Source organism: Chiloscyllium plagiosum, unplaced genomic scaffold (genome assembly GCF_037043375.1).
Source record: "Chiloscyllium plagiosum isolate Xiang-an unplaced genomic scaffold, Cpla_swu_hap1 HiC_scaffold_37, whole genome shotgun sequence".
Classification (NCBI taxonomy): Eukaryota; Metazoa; Chordata; class Chondrichthyes; order Orectolobiformes; family Hemiscylliidae; genus Chiloscyllium; species Chiloscyllium plagiosum.
The window spans coordinates 63,228,195-63,245,530 of NW_028270175.1; positions in this window are offsets into that span (position 1 = coordinate 63,228,195).

Genomic DNA, 17,336 nt, shown 5'->3' on the forward strand with positions numbered 1-17,336 from the left:
TCCTTCCCTGATGGATCATTGTAAAAGAGTTACGAAGAACATTAAACAATACAGCAAAGGATCAGGCCGAAGATGTTGTGCTGAACATGACACCAAATTTAACTAATTCCTTCTGCATGCCCTTGTTCTATTTCGCTCCATTCCTTGTATCACAATGTGCTTGTCTAAACCCCACTTAACAGCCCATATCGCGTCTGCCTCCACAACCACACCTGTCAGCATTCTCCAGAATCCTCACACTCGCTGTGTAAAATAAAACTGCCCCTCATAATTTCATAATCTTCAGACTGAACAACCCTCCCTACATATTTCACTTTGACTGAATTCTGCAAACCTCCAGACATTCCAATCCTCCGTATCATTGTAACCTCCTCCTTTCACTCACCCCGCCCAGTCGCTGTCGCCTTCTGCAGTCGCTCCAAATCTCCCTATCGCTGTCATTTTCCCCAATCAATCTAAATCTCCCTATTTCTTTCACCTCCTCCAGTCACTGCAGCCCACAATGTTTTTTCACCTCCTCCAGTCATTCCAAACCTCCCTCTTGCTGTCAACTCTTCAATTAGTCCTAGCCCTAAATGTTTTTCCCTCCTCCAGTCACTCCAAAACGTCCTATCTCTGTCAACTCCTCCAGTCACACCAAGTTTCCCTATTGCTGCCACCTCCTCCAGGTATTCCAACCCTCCCTATTGTTGCACCCTCCTCCAGTCACTCCAGCCTTACCTGTCATTTTCACCTCCTCTCGTCACTCCAAACATTCCTAACCCGGTAACTTCCTCCACTCACTCCAAACATCCCAATCGTTGCCACACCTCCAGTCACTCCAACCATATTTGTCATTTTACTTCCTCCAGTGATGGCAACATCATAAGTAATGGAGTGAAAGCAGAAGCAGGGTACTGAGTTAGATAATCAGCCCTGATTGTATTAGACGGAGGGATAGGCTCGTGAGACTGAATGACATACACCTGCACCTCTACAAAACACTCTCTGTTTGCATGACTTCGTTCAGGCACTACTACCTTCTCTATCTGCGGTAAACCCACACGACTTGCTCACAATGGAAATTTCTCAGAATATTACTTATCTCTCCACCAGTACCTACAACCCTCCAAATCTGTTTTATCCTCCAGCCCAAAATCCTCCCGAACTTTATGACTTCTTTTAGCTGCTGGAACCCTACCCATCTCTGTAGCTCCTACAGCGTCCATACCTTTGTGTACCCATCCAATCCCTACAGCCCCTTGCTTTTGTAGCCGTATCACACACACTGACAACTCTTCCCGAAATTTAACCTTAACTGACACTGTTAACTTCTCCTACAAACCTCCCTGTTTGAATGATCCTTTTTAGTTTATCAGCCTTTCCTGTGTCTGCAACCTATACTAGCCTCCTTGGCACTCCTTACATCTGTAAAGTACTTCGTTCCTCACACCAGTCTCTGTGTCTGTACCTACCTCCAACCCTTATGTCACTCCACATCTGTCAGGCCCAAAGCAGTCCCGACAGACTCTGTAGTCCACTCTCTTTCTAACCTCCTCCAGGTGGTGCTAGTCATCCTACAATTTGTAAACCTCTGAGCTGCAATAACATTCCACAATCTTGGTTTGCTCCTCCACTCTCTACAACCCTGTCAGCTTCTCAACCACTCTCTCCCTGTGAAACTCTGTAACTTTCCCTCTGTGTTCCCTGTTTCTCACCAAAATATTTCTGTCTCTCTGTTACCTGATCCAATCCATCCACACCTCACGATCTCAGTAAACTCCTGCAGATCCTCCATCCTTCCATAGCTACCTCGACCAATTGCAGCACGTGTTCCCCTCATTAAATCCGAAAGAATTGCAGTGGCTTGACGAAGTGCTCCTGCTGCTCCACGGATGCTGCCTGGTCTGCTGTGCGTTTCTACACATCTTGACACATTCAATATCGAGTAAAATAGTTCTGGAACATATCATCCTCCTTGTCTGTGCTACCTCTTCAGTCCCCCACAACTCCCCTATTTCTATAATCTCATTCAGCCCCGATAATGCTGCCTTAGTGTACTTCCTAAATATGTACTCACTTCAGTCACTATAAGTCACTGAACTCTAACATGCACAAGATCCTAGTAACCCAAAGGTCCTTGTATCTATTTTTTTTCCTTTTGTTCAGATATTCATGTTTCCATAACCATTTACTATAAGCCTTTTATGCATACCGAGCACTAACTCGATTAACAATTTCCAACACCGACAAGCTACAATAACTTTCCTTTGCCTGATCTGTTCCAGCACCTCTGCTGATAACATCCAGTAACCTGCTTCAGGGCCTGCAATTTCCCCACGCTTCCATTTAAATTGCTCCATCCTCTACAGTGCTTTTAATCACTATAATACCTCTGTGCCCTCTTATTCTCATCCTCGTTTCTGCTGTCTTACAGTTAGAAAAGCGACCCTATTTGGCAGCAATGCGGAATTGGATGTTTCGACTGTCAGCTGAGGCTTGAGGGCGACCATAACCTGGGAGTCACAAAGGCAGAGAACTTGAAAGCGATCCGCAACAAGTCAGTGAATATAAATCGTCAGTGAAGCTCAAGACCCACTGCTACAAGGGAGTCAAAGTGTCCCTGTGAGGAGGCAGCCTGGATTTGGGAGTTGGAGAAAAAGAACTCGTGCCTGGGAGAGACAAAGACGGTGACGTGTGAGGACGCAGAATGGAGTGGGAGCTGAAGGATAACACGTGCCTGGGAATCACAGTGATGGTGACCCTGTCAGAGAGCAGAGTGCAGTGCGAGCTGTAGGATTACACGAACCTGGGAATAACACAGACGATGACAATGTGAGGGAGCAGAGTGGAGTCGGAGCTGGAAGATTATACGTACCTGGAATTCTAAGAAACCATTATCCTGTAAATGACAAGAGAGGAGCAGGAGCTGAAAGATTACACTTGCCTGGGAGTGCCCGAGACGGAGAAGCTACAGGTGGAGTGTGTACTGGATGACTGCCTCGGAGTCACAGAGACTGTGACCCCGTGAGTAGCAGTGAGCAAATTGGGTAACGGAAGTTAACACGTGCCTCGGAGTCTCAGAGACAGTAAGCCTGTGAGGGAGCTTAGTGGAGTGAAAACTGGAACATTAAACGTCCCTGGAAGGCTTAGATACAATGGCCTTATGAGGGACCAGATTGGAGTCGGAGCTGGAGGATTACTCGTAACTGGGAGTCGCAGAGACGGTGAAACTGTGAGGGAGCAGTGTGGAATGGAAGCTGGAGAATAACAAGTACATTGGAGAAACAGGTGAGACAATAAGGGAGCAGATTGGAGCTGGGGCTGGGGGATTACACGTACCAGGGAGTCACAGAGACGGTAAACCCGTGAGGGAGCAGAGTGGAGTGGGAGCTGGAAGATTACACGAACTTGGGCTAAACAGAGAGAGTGATGCTGTGTGGTTGGAATCAGTGACTCACTGCTCCCAGCAGGCTCCTGGTCCAAGATCCCTTCGAGTTACTGCAGCTGCTGAAAAAACAGATATGGAGGACTCCCAAGCTCGAGGTAACATTTAAAGTAGATAAAATATTTTCTCATTCGTTCTGACTTCTTCTCAATCAACTGACATCGTGGTGAGATTTTGCAGAATAAGCTGAAACATGGCGTTTCAGATAAGGCCAATAACACTCAACTCACCACACACCTCATCAACACACCACCCACTCCACCGCTGCTATACGTCCCTCATCTCCAATGTTTCGTTCATGAGGATTTAAAGGGTCAGTGGTTATAAACAGAATCATAGGGATTCGATGGAAACCTGCACTATCTCGCAATGGTAAACAAATTGCATTCCGAAGTCCTTTTTCCCACACCCCCACCTATAGCCCTTGACTGTCATGTTATATATATATATATACACACACACACACACATATATGTATATAACACACACACACACACACACACACACACACACACATATATATAGATAGATAGATAGATAGATAGATAGATAGATAGATAGATAGATAGATAGATAGATAGATAGATAGATAGATAGATAGATAGATAGATAGATAGATCGATCGATAGATAGATAGATAGATAGATAGATAGATAGATAGATAGATAGATAGATAGATAGATAGATAGATAGATAGATAGATAGACAGATAGACAGACAGACAGACAGACAGACAGACAGATAGACAGACAGATAGATAGACAGACAGATAGACAGACAGATAGATAGACAGATAGATAGATAGATAGATAGATAGATAGATAGATAGATAGATAGATAGATAGACAGATAGACAGACAGACAGACAGACAGACAGACAGATAGACAGACAGATAGATAGACAGACAGATAGACAGACAGATAGATAGACAGATAGATAGATAGATAGATAGATAGATAGATAGATAGATAGATAGATAGATAGATAGATAGATAGATAGATAGATAGATAGATAGATAGATAGATAGATAGATAGATAGATAGATAGATAGATAGATAGATAGACAGACAGATACATACATAGACACACACGTCTGTGCCTTAATGATAATCAATAAGTCTGCCTTCACCGCTCTATGGGCAAGATTATTCCGAGGACTCACAGCATGAAGAAAAATAAAATAGATCTCCTCATCACAATAAGAACTTGTGGACATTTCTCAGAAGAAACAAAGAGTTTGTCGTACTTGTGAACACAGTGTTGGGCTCTATACCGAGGAGTCAACTTTGAGGGGAAGAAGTGTTGCTGCAAATGAACCCAGTCCTAGTGCAACTTCATCAGGGAGTTTCCGTTGTAACCTTCTGAATCTTTATCGAAGATAGGAGGTAACTACGTTGGATGCAGTCCCCAAACTTTTCACTCCAGCAGTATTTGAAAAAATGATTTATCCTCCGTGTAATTGTGGACGGTTTGGGCCTATAACGCTTAGAACTTAGGTGAGTGAGAGTTGATGTTAATGAGATATAATACACCCAGAGACAACTTTACAGGGTGGACGTTGAAAGGATGTTTCATTATGTGTAGGTGAAATAAGGAACTATAAGGAAGCGTCTTACACAGAAATCAGCGAAGACTGACTAATTTTAGATATTTTGTTGCTGTGAAAGCCAACAGTTATGTTGGAAAAATTGGATGAGTTATTTGCCTCGAGTCATAAAAAGTGAAGTCATGTGGCGTGAAGCAGCATTCTTTAAAATTGCGGGAATTCCCAGTGAAGTTGGATGTAAATATGCACTGTGTGTCGGCCTTTCCTTCTTCACGGAACAGGGAATGTAACTGAAGGTTTCAGGATTGTGTTTCACAGATCCTCAATGGACTCTAATTACAGATACATCTTGAAAACTCTTTCATTCACTGCTTTTTGAACGAATGAGTCATCATTGTCCCTGTCATAAATTGGGATCTTTTAATCTGAGGATATTTTCTCCGGTGACAGCATTGAGCTATTCTGTTCTTATTCACACATAGTTTTCCATTAGCTAGCATATAATCCAATAATTTGCCACGTTGCATCCCATCACTGAGTTCGTGTGAAATCCTCATGATTTGCTTTCGTGATTCATTTTTGTTCAACTTGCAAACAAGGAGTGACTACAATCGCTTCAATCACCCACGTCATTCTATTAAAAGTAATATCAGCCCCAACATCGATCCGTCTGGCAATTCGCCAGTAAATGGGCGCCAACGTAGGCATGCTACCCTGATCATAAATTTTTATCCTTCGGACAATTGGCCTTATTCTACAGTGCAAATCGGACATCCAGCAAACCGAGCTCACTAAATCCCTGGAACCCTGTATAATAATGCACTGCCCTCTAAATCTATATTCATTCCTGCTTATAAAAACTCAGATAAACAAAAGCTTCCTGATTACTTGCTATAACTGAACAAAAATGTTTCCCGATGTTTGCATAAAACACAAGATCCGACCGCATTTTATTCATTCTCTGTGACCTCTCATCCATTCATTATAACTCCTCAGGAATATATTCACACTTAAACATATATTCTTCTATTTCTCATACATTGTTCCCCTAAGCTGATCAATGATTATCTTCTTATATACTTCAGAGTTTGATAGAGATGGATTCTTCATTTGTTTGTAATGCAGATGTGGATAGGTTTTTGTTGAGGAGGTGAATGAACTATTTCTGGAAGAAGAAAACAGCGGCATACATAACAGAAACAGAGGAGTAATAATTTTTTCAATGAAAAGTACTCAATAACATATGTTGATCATTCAACCACTTATTTCAGTTTAACAATTTATAGTAAGAAATACATTAATGTTTACTATTACCTTGTTTCTTCATTTTTCTACTTGTTGTATGACGTAATGCTTCACTTTTTAACTCTATTACACTGACTGCATTGCACCCAAGCTTTTTATAACAAGGTACCCTTACCTAACCCGGTCCTTTGTCTTTTTACGCATTTTCCTTTTTCACCGCAATCCTTTATTTCTGTACTCCAGGACAAATGGCAATAAAATCTAAATATAAATATAAATGCAAAAGAATGTCAGATCTCCATGAACAAACTGCCTAGTCGGTATGTTTGTTCTCCCAGAATTCTTTCTAAATTACCTTCTTTTCATTAATGCAGGCTTCAAGCAACTCCTCGTGAGTTCAGTTTACAAAATGCGCTGGCACACAATAAACCAGCACGGTCTGAACCGACAGACACATCCATTCTACTGGATAAGGGCAGTGGATCATGATCCCACCAAATACCAGCTTTCTTAAGGCAACTAGGGACGAAAGCTGACTTCTGTCCCAGAAAAGTTTCCCACATTCCATGAACAAATTGACTGAAAAAAAAATACTTAGTGCACTGATGCTACTGGAAGATTTTTGACAGCCCTTCACGAAGATAGCAACGATATTTTCACCTCTCCCAGGCGTCATTAGATCCAACATTTAGAAACATTATTGGACATCATATTGCAATAAGCCCACATATGCCTTCGAATGTGAAGCGCATAGAAAGTCAATGAAGCAGTGACATTTGTGGGATTGGACATCAATATCCTCACCGTTGTATGAGACTCCAAGTTTGTTGAACAGCACGGCACACCTTCGAAAGCACAACTTTTTCGGATGACAATTGTGTTACAATGGACTCCGGGATTATCGATAAATTTGAAAAGTGACATTGGAAACCTTAGAGGACGTCGACCACCAAATTTCCACCTCTTCACTTTTAATAGAAAATTTGGCCCAGTTGCATTGTTTGCTCAATTTGTCAGTTAACGTTCAAATCTTCTTTGAAAATACATCACAGCTCTACAACAATGCAGAAAACCATTCCCAGCATCTCCCCAAAATTTCCAACGTGAAAAGGACAGCAACTGCTGCACATGCACGGGATGCCACCTTGGTAATTATGATAAACTTCCCTTGCTCTTGCTTCCCTTTCTTCTATTCGTCTTCTATTCTGAAGAGACATGGGCATTGCTCCTCTCAAACTCCAAAATGCCCAGTTCTTTTATCCAAACAAGTGTTTGGCAGTGCAGCTCCCATCATTTCATTCCGATTCGCAACTCTAATGCCTGATGCCTGTGAATTTGATGCATCCGGAAGTGAAAGTGTGTTTTTTTGATACAATGGAAATGTCAGAGGAAGGGTACTCGTGTATTTTAGTTTTTTTTCATAATAGCTTTTGCACAACACGAGCGGTGCAGCATGTTTTGTCCATTCCGAATTCGACCAAATCAGTTGCTGGTTTCGCCAAACTGGAGGACAAGTAACAGTTAAACCTGATATTTGTGCGGCCCTGTATTCAGATATTGGACAGAGTAAGCAAGGCAGGCCTTTTCTGAAGGGTATTAAAAAACTGCATTGTGATGTAGATTCTGCAAACTAATAGACACTGCTCATATCTGTATATGCGCGCAGGCACGCACTCACATGCTTGCACACAATTGCATACATATATGTATGCAATCGTGTGTGAGAGTATATGTGCGTGTGTCTCTGTCAGTATGTTTACATATAATATGTATAAAAGTTTAGCTAGCAGCGACGTGGTGATTTTGAGTCCATTCATTTTGCACTTGCCCTGGGATCTGGATTACTCGGAAAGCTACACTATCGCAATCCGTTGCTTACGCTACCTGACGATTTGAAGCTTCCAGTCGATTTACTCACAAGTGCAAGTATCGTGAGAGGAGAATTGGAACATTCGTGTCGAGCGCAGATAGTGAAACGAATTGGGCAGGCTACTATATGCTGATAGAAATTAAATAAGTTCAGAGCAATAACACTTATCACGTTTGAACAGTCTGGTTTCTCTTCAGATAATGGACTTATACTTGCTTGACAAAGAATGGGGTTTGCAAGGCGAAATGATGGCAATTGTTCCCATGTTGACAAAGTTTTAATAACTAAATAATTAACGTTGTGCAATTGTTTATTGAATTAATAGTCAGAAGGAGTAACTTACCAGGAAGACCAACAATTGCGAGGATAGCAACCAGCTTGCATTACCCAAAGTATAAGCCTTATCCGCATTGCTATGAATGGCCAAACTTAAAAAGTACCATAAAGACCCAAAAACAAACAAATTCGATCCATTGCTTTAATATTTCAGTCTGTTGCTGTCAGATTTTGGTCTGCCTGCCCCTCACTGTGCAGCTGAAGATTCCTTGTTGTGTCACACATAATGCTCCCTCTGTTACTTTGGGAAAACATACCCATAGGCATACCTTTTAATAGAAGATGGAATCCGGCTATTGAGAAAATTAGGATTCATGCAGACTGACTTTAACTCCCGTCAATGCACGATCAGTTGCAGTTCACCGTTTTCCATCGAAATCCTTTCTATTGTGGCAATGCTGCTCCTTTATTAAGGAAAAGTTATCGTTGGCCTTTTTCCGCAGGGGTCATAAAGGCTGAGGTTCCGATCCGTATAGAACATTCTAGATGGAAAAGCCTTTAAATTATGTTTTGTTTTCGAAAATACTTGAGCAACGAAAGAGGATGGCCACTTATCCCACTTCAAGCGTTGTTTTGATTAGATTTTAATTGCACCTGCTGATCAAGTTTTAGATATAAACCCAGAGAAGGTGCTGCGAACATTTCTCTGATATCACTCCAGTAAGAATACGTATTTTATTTTACCTTTCATTGCAAAAGTTGCGCTTATGGAAAGTTGCAATTAATTGCAACAGTATGATTAAGTTGTCACAGATTCAATTCAGTTTTCAGACAAGTCAAGTTATTCTAAATGCAATTCTCCTTGGTTCATATTTCGTTCAGTAAATTCATTCCGTGTTAATTAAATCTGAGTGGTTGGGCCAACTGCATCACTCCTGGAATATCCACTGTACATCCGCTTAAAACAATTAGCAAGGTTAGGGTCTAGGCTACAGTCTTCACATATTACAACCTGAGTTGGCTTGGTCTGTAACACTATCACGTGTTAATAATTTTTAGTCAGTCTTGCTGCTACTTATTCGCATTAATTATGGAAGTAATGATGGAAGGAGCAGAGGGAGTGTCGGTAATCAGTCCATCCTTCTTCAATATTAAGATCTACCGTCGGTCTGGTTGGAAATATCGATCTTTATGTCGAAAGGAGGATAAGTAAACTGTACAATCAAGTCACTAACATCTTTATTTGTCAAACATTTCGGAAATATTTGGAGTCCAACATGTCGGGAAATAAGTCGATGATTTGAAAATATGTATTTTTGAAGGACAAAAAGTCGAGATATGCGAACCAAAAGTTATGCCAAATTCCCTAAGCGAATTGGCTTAGTTTCAGATCAAAATATGTTCATGTGCATTTACTGTCCTGGTCAGAAAACTGCTTATCCAATTGATTGCACGGAATATATAATCTGGGCATGACATCGACTACCAAATTGAAGATTAGAGGGCATGTGGGAAGATGGTGACTGTGATGATATTCGGGAGACATCAGTTTTTATATCAGGCGCATACCCTTCGGGTGGTGGAACGTTTCAGTGCTGGTTCACAGAGACTGGTCACGGGTTAAGACCAGAATTTGTACGACTGAATTGTTTGGAGCATATTTTCGTTCTCCAGATGTGTGTTTGTGTTTTCTCAGTGTGCTCCGGTTTTCTCCAAAAACGCACTGCCTACGTGGTCTGGCCATGTGAAATTGCCCACAGTATCCAGAAGCATGGAGGTTAGCCAACGGAAATGTAGGGTTACGAGGACAGGTTGGAGGTGAGTCTGATTGCAATGATCATCAGAGAGTCGGTGTGAAATTGCTGAGCTAAATGTCCTGTTTCCACACTGTAGCGAAGCTATGGTGCATGCAACGCAGAATGCAGAATATCTCAAGTGTAAGGATTGTGGGCAGACAATATCAACGGAATGGGTCAGTTGTACAAGGGACAAGGAGCACACTCACTTGGTGTGCTTTCTTTATTATTAGAAATGTAATGATATACGATTGTCAAAATGTAATGATGTACGATTGTCAGCGTAGAGAGTTTATAGAAATGTAGATTACAAAATGACAGAAGTGATGTTCAAACTTCATATATAGTTATTTGGTCCTCATCTATGATATTACGGCAACATCTCTCAGTGATCGTTCTCACTGGAGTATTTGCTCCAGTCTCTCATTCAGTTCACTGTGTGCTATGATCTCCTGTTTCTATTCTCCAGGCCGATTTGCATTTTCGACCCGGAACAAATCCATAGACCAAAGAGTTGATATTCAGTTGTTTACAAATATTATGCAGGACACTTTTGTATCACAATAAATATTTTTCTCACAGCGAGTGTGCAATATGTTTAATCCATGACTTAAGAGTGTGGTGGAGGGAAGTGATATCGATGTTGTCAAGAGAAAGTTGGATTATCAACGGAGAAGGAAAAATGTTTAGGTATATGGAAGGAACCCAGTAGATCAGTAATGTGTATTGATCAGTTGGAGAGCTTGTGCACACTCCACAGACTTAACAGCAGTCATGTAAGTTACAATAATTATTAGAAAGAATAGCCACCTGAAGAGACAGGCTTGCATAATGCAGGGTGCACCACGTTCAACTACTAGTGATCGTTTCCACGGAAGACAAGTCCTCATGATCTGGTACCATACATCACGGAATGCTGAAGAAGGTAAGTGTGGAAATTGTTGAAGTCTTGCCCGAAAAGTTTGTTTCCTGTTAAGTCACAGGGGATGTGCAAGAAGCTTGGAGACTAAGAACAATGTTTCTTTTTTTTTCACATTTTCGACAAGAATAATGCGTGAATACAGGCCAGTGAGCTTTACGATAATAGCAGGGAATTTATTGCAGACGTGTCTTAGAAATAGGATATTTAGAATAGAAAAATGAACTTATGCACAATGCTCACACAACACAGGTTATCGTCCAAAAGGTTCAATTGGAAGCACTAGCTTTCGGAGAGCTTTTAATATTTTACATGAAAGACTTAACAACAATCTAGACTTTTTCCACATATCACCCCTGTTGCATGGCACTGCAAAATGTTGTGTCTAATGATCTTCTCCGAAAATGATCTGATGAAGAAGCAGCGCTCTGGAAACTAGTGCTTCCAAATTAACCTGTTGGAATATAACCTGGTGTTGTGTGATATATAACTTTGTTCACCCAAGTCCAACACCGGCACCTGAGCATTATTATTAGTAAAAGCCAGTTCGTCTATGTGCAGAGAAGGTCGCATCTCACAAACTGGACTTTTTCTGAGGAAATTACAAAGATGGTTAATGAGCACAGAGCAAGGTATGTTGCTTCTGTGAACATTTGGAAAACGTTTGACAAAGTTCTTCAAGTCAGGCCGATAAAAAATGCGAAGTCACATGAGATCCATTGTAAGATACTAACATTGATTCAAAGAAGCCTTAGTCCTAGAAGACTGAACGTACATTGGAACGATAATTTTCAGACTGCATTTCTTGGTATGTTCCACAAGGAACAGTGCTCAGTAACCTGTAATTGATTTGGACGAGAATGCAGGTGCCCTGATTAGTATTTTTTTTCCATTAATATAAAGATTGTGGTAGCTAAGGACTGTTATGAGGATTGCCAAGAAGGCAGAGAAAAGTTATTTGGCGATTACGTAAGTCTGATATCTAATGCAGGAGGAAAGAAAAGGAAACTTGCATCAACCATGGCATCAACAGACAAAGGGATGCTCTCTTAGAAGTCCGCAGTTTCCTGGAAGTGTTAGCAAAAGTAGTTACGGTCGTCAAGAATGCATATATCATACATGTCTTCGTTATTTGGGAATCGGGTATAATATTTAGCAAGGTTTATTGCCGATTTATGGAACGTAATATCGGCCCATTTTAGAATATTCTGTATAATTCTCTTTGTCACACGATCAGTGGGACGTGGAGTCTTTGGAGAGGCTACACAGCTGGATAACGGGATGTTGCCCGGTTTTCAATGTATTAGGTGTGAGGATAGATTTCATAATTACACTTGATTGCATTCAGTTAAAAGTTGGAGGATGACGGGCAATCTGATAAAAGCTTTGAACATTAGACACGGATTGGAATAATGGATAGTTCGAGTCTTATTTCCCAAGTTTGAAATATCAATTGCGTGGGAACATTGCGTTAAGATGCAAGCACTTAAGACAAAAGGAGCTGAGAGATGCGAGTCTCGACTTTGTACGCAGAGAGTGCTAAGTGCCTAGAATACAAATCTGGACGATCGTGAAGGCGGAAACAATGGCTACATTTAACCAGTATCTTGCCAGATTTCTTCACAGTCAGGCAAAGGAGGGATACGGAGCACATCGAGGCAAACGATATTTAGTCTAGAAAGGCAATATCTGTTGGGGTAGTCTTGGCAATTCCTTTTCCGGTGCTGGACAGTTCTTTGCTCTTTAACTCTAAAATTACAATGTTCAAGAAGCTCAACGCATGCAGAGGGTAAAGACCTTGTTTTCCAGTGAGGCAATTCATACCGTCTTGGACTCAATTTTCAGCTGAATAACTTCACAGCAAAATTTCTGTTGATGAGAATCCAACACAGCTATATTCATTTGTACATTCTTTGTATTACTAGAAGTAGAGTAGACAGATTTTCTCATTTTTACATCTCATATTTAAGGGTATTTTATATTTCTAAAGGCCCTTTCTGACTATTTTCACTCCCTTTGTCTTATGCTTTGGGCACACCCGTCATATTCTGTCCTGTTGTATTTGTCCCCCTGAGAACCTCTTCCCCGTACATAAACATCCATATGAACGATGCATTTAGTTTTTTTTTTAAAATATACTGTTTCCTTTCCATTGAGTAATTATGACTAACCATATATGTCTCTACAATTTACTTGGTTTCTCTCTGCGTAGCTGTTGTCAGACATGCGAAGTTTCTCCAGGATTTTGTTTTATGGAATACTTAGCGTTGGTAGTGTTACGACACAGGGTAAACCCATCTGCAAATGTAAATCAGACACGCAGGAAAGCTCGCATCGTGCCGTGATCTCTTTAGTTTCGAGTGGCAAAGAGTTAAGCCAAATATCATTATTTAAAGAAGAAAAAAATGACAATTTTATTCTTTAAGCCCAAAAGAGAACACTAAACAACAACTTGTTACAACTCCTTTCTCTTATAACAATTTTTACCTTACAATCTACAATACTGGTATGATAAAATCCTTTTTAAATTGATGACAAATCGATTTTCGAAACCATTTGTTGTCTTTGGTTTCGAAAGTCCTTTGGACGTTTCTGTAGGTCGTCTTCGGTCTTCTACTGCAAAACGTTCGTGTAGCCAGGTACATTTCAGAGAGCTATTCTGCTGGTAGTCTGTTGGTGATTGGCTGTTCTTTGCTGTTCTAAAAGTACGGCTTTTTTCTTTCCTTCTAAATTTTCGTGGCAAATTTGCGAATCATCTTAAAATCCCAAAAACTCTTTCCAAATTTTAGGATTCATTTCTCTCACTGTTATTTTTCCCTACCACAAGTCACGAAAAGTAAACAAATTTTCTTACCTAATTTCAGTTCCGTATCTAGGGCATTAACCTGCAAGGTTTTAAATCTAATGGGTTTTCTCGCACGCCACAGATACTCAAATCTGTCCAAATCACACACCGAATCTATCTAAACCTATCCAAATAAGGAATCCAAGAACCAAACTGTTCAAATACTGGCGATGATCCCCGAAGACATTGGACCGGCTCTTTGGTTTGATGTAATCGAAAAGAGTAAAATTCAAATGCTAACGGATTATGGTATATGGGGCATAACTGAAGTTAATTGTCTAAATTTTAATTATTGTATACCACCAAAATGTGGCTCCAAGCACTTGCTTTAAAATCAAATGTTACATTTTTAAGTCTTTCAATAGACTCTGTGCCCGCCAGACGTTTCAGCTCCCTGAAAGGTACAGTAAATCTTGACAACTTTATACAACTCCCCCTTTCATTACAAATAAATCAACATGAAGAAAAGATGGCTTCATTTTTTTTTCCTATGACATACATAGAACTTTAATCTAAATTCAACTTAACTTGTGTGTGTGTGTTTGCGCGGGTGTACGTGTGTATGCGTGCACAAACATTGGATAGAAACTAATCTCATCTAAATTTTATCATTTAAATCTACGAAAGCTCATCTGCAATTATATTCTTACAACTCGCTACATTTATGTTTGTAAATTAAAAGTGTGTAACATAAGACTCAAAAGAAATATGCTCATAATCCTGTTTTGAAAGCATTCTAAGAATGTCAGGGGTTTGTAATCTATGAAAACAATTGTCTCTGACACGTTGTTTGTGACGTGCGCATTACAATGTGTTAAGGTCATATAGACTCAATAATTCTTTTTCGGTCATGGAGTTTTTTTTTCTGCGAGATGCTGAGTTTCTATGGGAAGAAAGCAACAGGCAGTTCAATGCTATTATCATCTTCCACTAGCAATAGAGCGAAAATTCCAATGTCAATGACAACTTTGAAGGATTCGAAAAGTTTATTCGAATTGAAATTGACATGATGGTTAATATTGCATTTAAATGAGCAAATGCATTGTTTTGTTCGCGGAAATGTTTTGTTCTTCTTCATCAAATCTGTTAATGGTACCTCTCCATTGCGGATCTTCAGATCAAACTTCCATGACCGATGTTATGTCTCAAGAACGTCGCCACTCCTTTCGCCAAGTCAGTTTTGTGGAAGTTTATTACTGGTTTTGCTATTCTTCGTCGTTCAAAGAGCTCTCCCACTGTACCATGCGCTTTTTCACACACTCACCAAAGATTACAACATCATCCAGTTAAATTGCACTTTTTCTAACCCAGTCATATCTCTTTTCATGAGTCTTTCGAATGTGGTGGATCTATTCTTCCTTCCAAATCGCATCACTTGGCATTAAAATAGCCGCTGAAAATGTGTTGCTGGAAAAGCGCAGCAGATCAGGCAGCATCCAAGGAACAGGAGAATCGACGTTTCGGGCATAAGCCCTTCCTGAATCTCCAGCATCTGCAGTCCTCATTTTCTCCTCCATTAAAATAGCCGACATTTATTTCATCATCTCTGATGAAGGTACCTGCGAATAACTACGCAGGAGTTCTAACCTGGTGATGTCAATAGCTTGCACAGCTTTTTCCATGCAGCTCTCCAATCTTGGTGTCGGATATATATCCAATTCTGTTCCAGCGTTGACCTTCTAATAATCCACGCAAAATCGTTGAGTCCCGATCGGTTTGGGAAGTAAGACGATCGGCAAACTCCACTTGCTCTGGCTTGATTCAATCCCCGTTGAAAATGGTCACCACCTCACTCAGGACGTGTCTGCCTTTGAAGGGGAATTCCAATTCGCATGTTCTTTTATTGGAGGAGCAAACCCTACGTCGACATCATGAGCAATAGCATTAGTGGTTCCCATTTGATTCTGACATCTGCCCTCACACTGAAGTAACAAAACGTTCTTGTGCGTTCTTTGCTTCTGCGACAGATAGTTTACTAATCTACCCCACTCGTCAAGGGCTTTTTTTCAACTTATTTTGAGGCCCATCGAAATCCACACTTTCTGAATTTGATTCCTCACTCTGCGGGCAGTAACTAAAACGTGTTTCTCCAGTTGTTTCTCTCACATATAATACTGTTTCAACACGTGCTCGTGACAGACCCAACACTGTTGTTTTTTGTAATCTGGCATCTTAACTAGATAGTTCACCTGTCTCATTTATTTTTCTCATTTTGATAGCGACCAAGAAACCATGCTTCGAAGGCATCTGCTAACACTGGTAATAGCAGTAAAACGTCATCCCCTTGGTTAAACGTTCGATTCTCAGATTTTTCATCTGCGACCTGTTTAATTGTGGGCTGCGCCCCCGCTCGGTACTGTTTAGTGAACTTACATACTCGATTTAATCGTTCCCTCAACTCCAAGACATTATCGAAGTGTGAGATCTCTGAATTTGCTACTGTCAATTTATATTTAATTAATTAGTAAGGTCCTCTCACTGCATGTCCGAATGTTTACTCGAAGGTTGCAAAGTGTGTCGATTCATTTGGCGCATCTGCAATGCAAAACAATACGGATGGAATACCATTATCCCAATTATTCGGGTAATCCTGACAGTATGCTTTCAACATGGTCGTCAATGTCTGATAACACATTTCTAAACATCACTCAGGATGATACGCACTTGATTTAAAGTGCTGTATATCTGAGCTATGCCTACTTAAACAGCCTCGCAGTAAAATGTGCTCCTTCATTCGACTGACTCTCGCTGCATAGCCCATACAGTGAGAAGACAGCGACTAACTTCTCGACCAACCTTTTTGCCTTGAAACTCCGTAATGGAATTGCCTCTGGAAATGCGGGAGCCCCAATCAAGTACTGGTTCCCATTTTTGGTTCTCGGTTGTTGACCGACACAATCAATATAACGCGAATAAATGTTCTTCAAATGCTGGCATTTGAACAAAGGTGCTGGACTCAGTAAAACCTCGGGTTCGCTAACCATTTTGGCGTGTATGGCAGGTCCAGCAAAAGGTAATCCCATCCCTGTGCATTCTAGCCCAACGAATACGTTTTTGTGCCTGAGTCTAATTCTTTCAAACCACTATGTGACCTCCTACAGTTAGGTCGAGTGCGACACATAACACCCCTTATACAAGTTACCGGCAACCCAATCTGGTGCATTTCAGCCCATCTCTCCTCTGCACGATCCTGCCATTGTCTCTGTTTCTGTTTAAAAAATTATATTTTCGATAATTACCCTCACGAGTGTATTCGGACTCCTTTTCAGAATATCCGTCCAATATACATCTATTATGGTTTTGTCTTCCTGTTGCAAGGATTTTACTCTTTTCGGACCTGAAAACCTCTGTCTGACCCGCTACCTGTTCAGGTTTGTCCCACATCATTGCGTCAAATCGTTCATCTATAT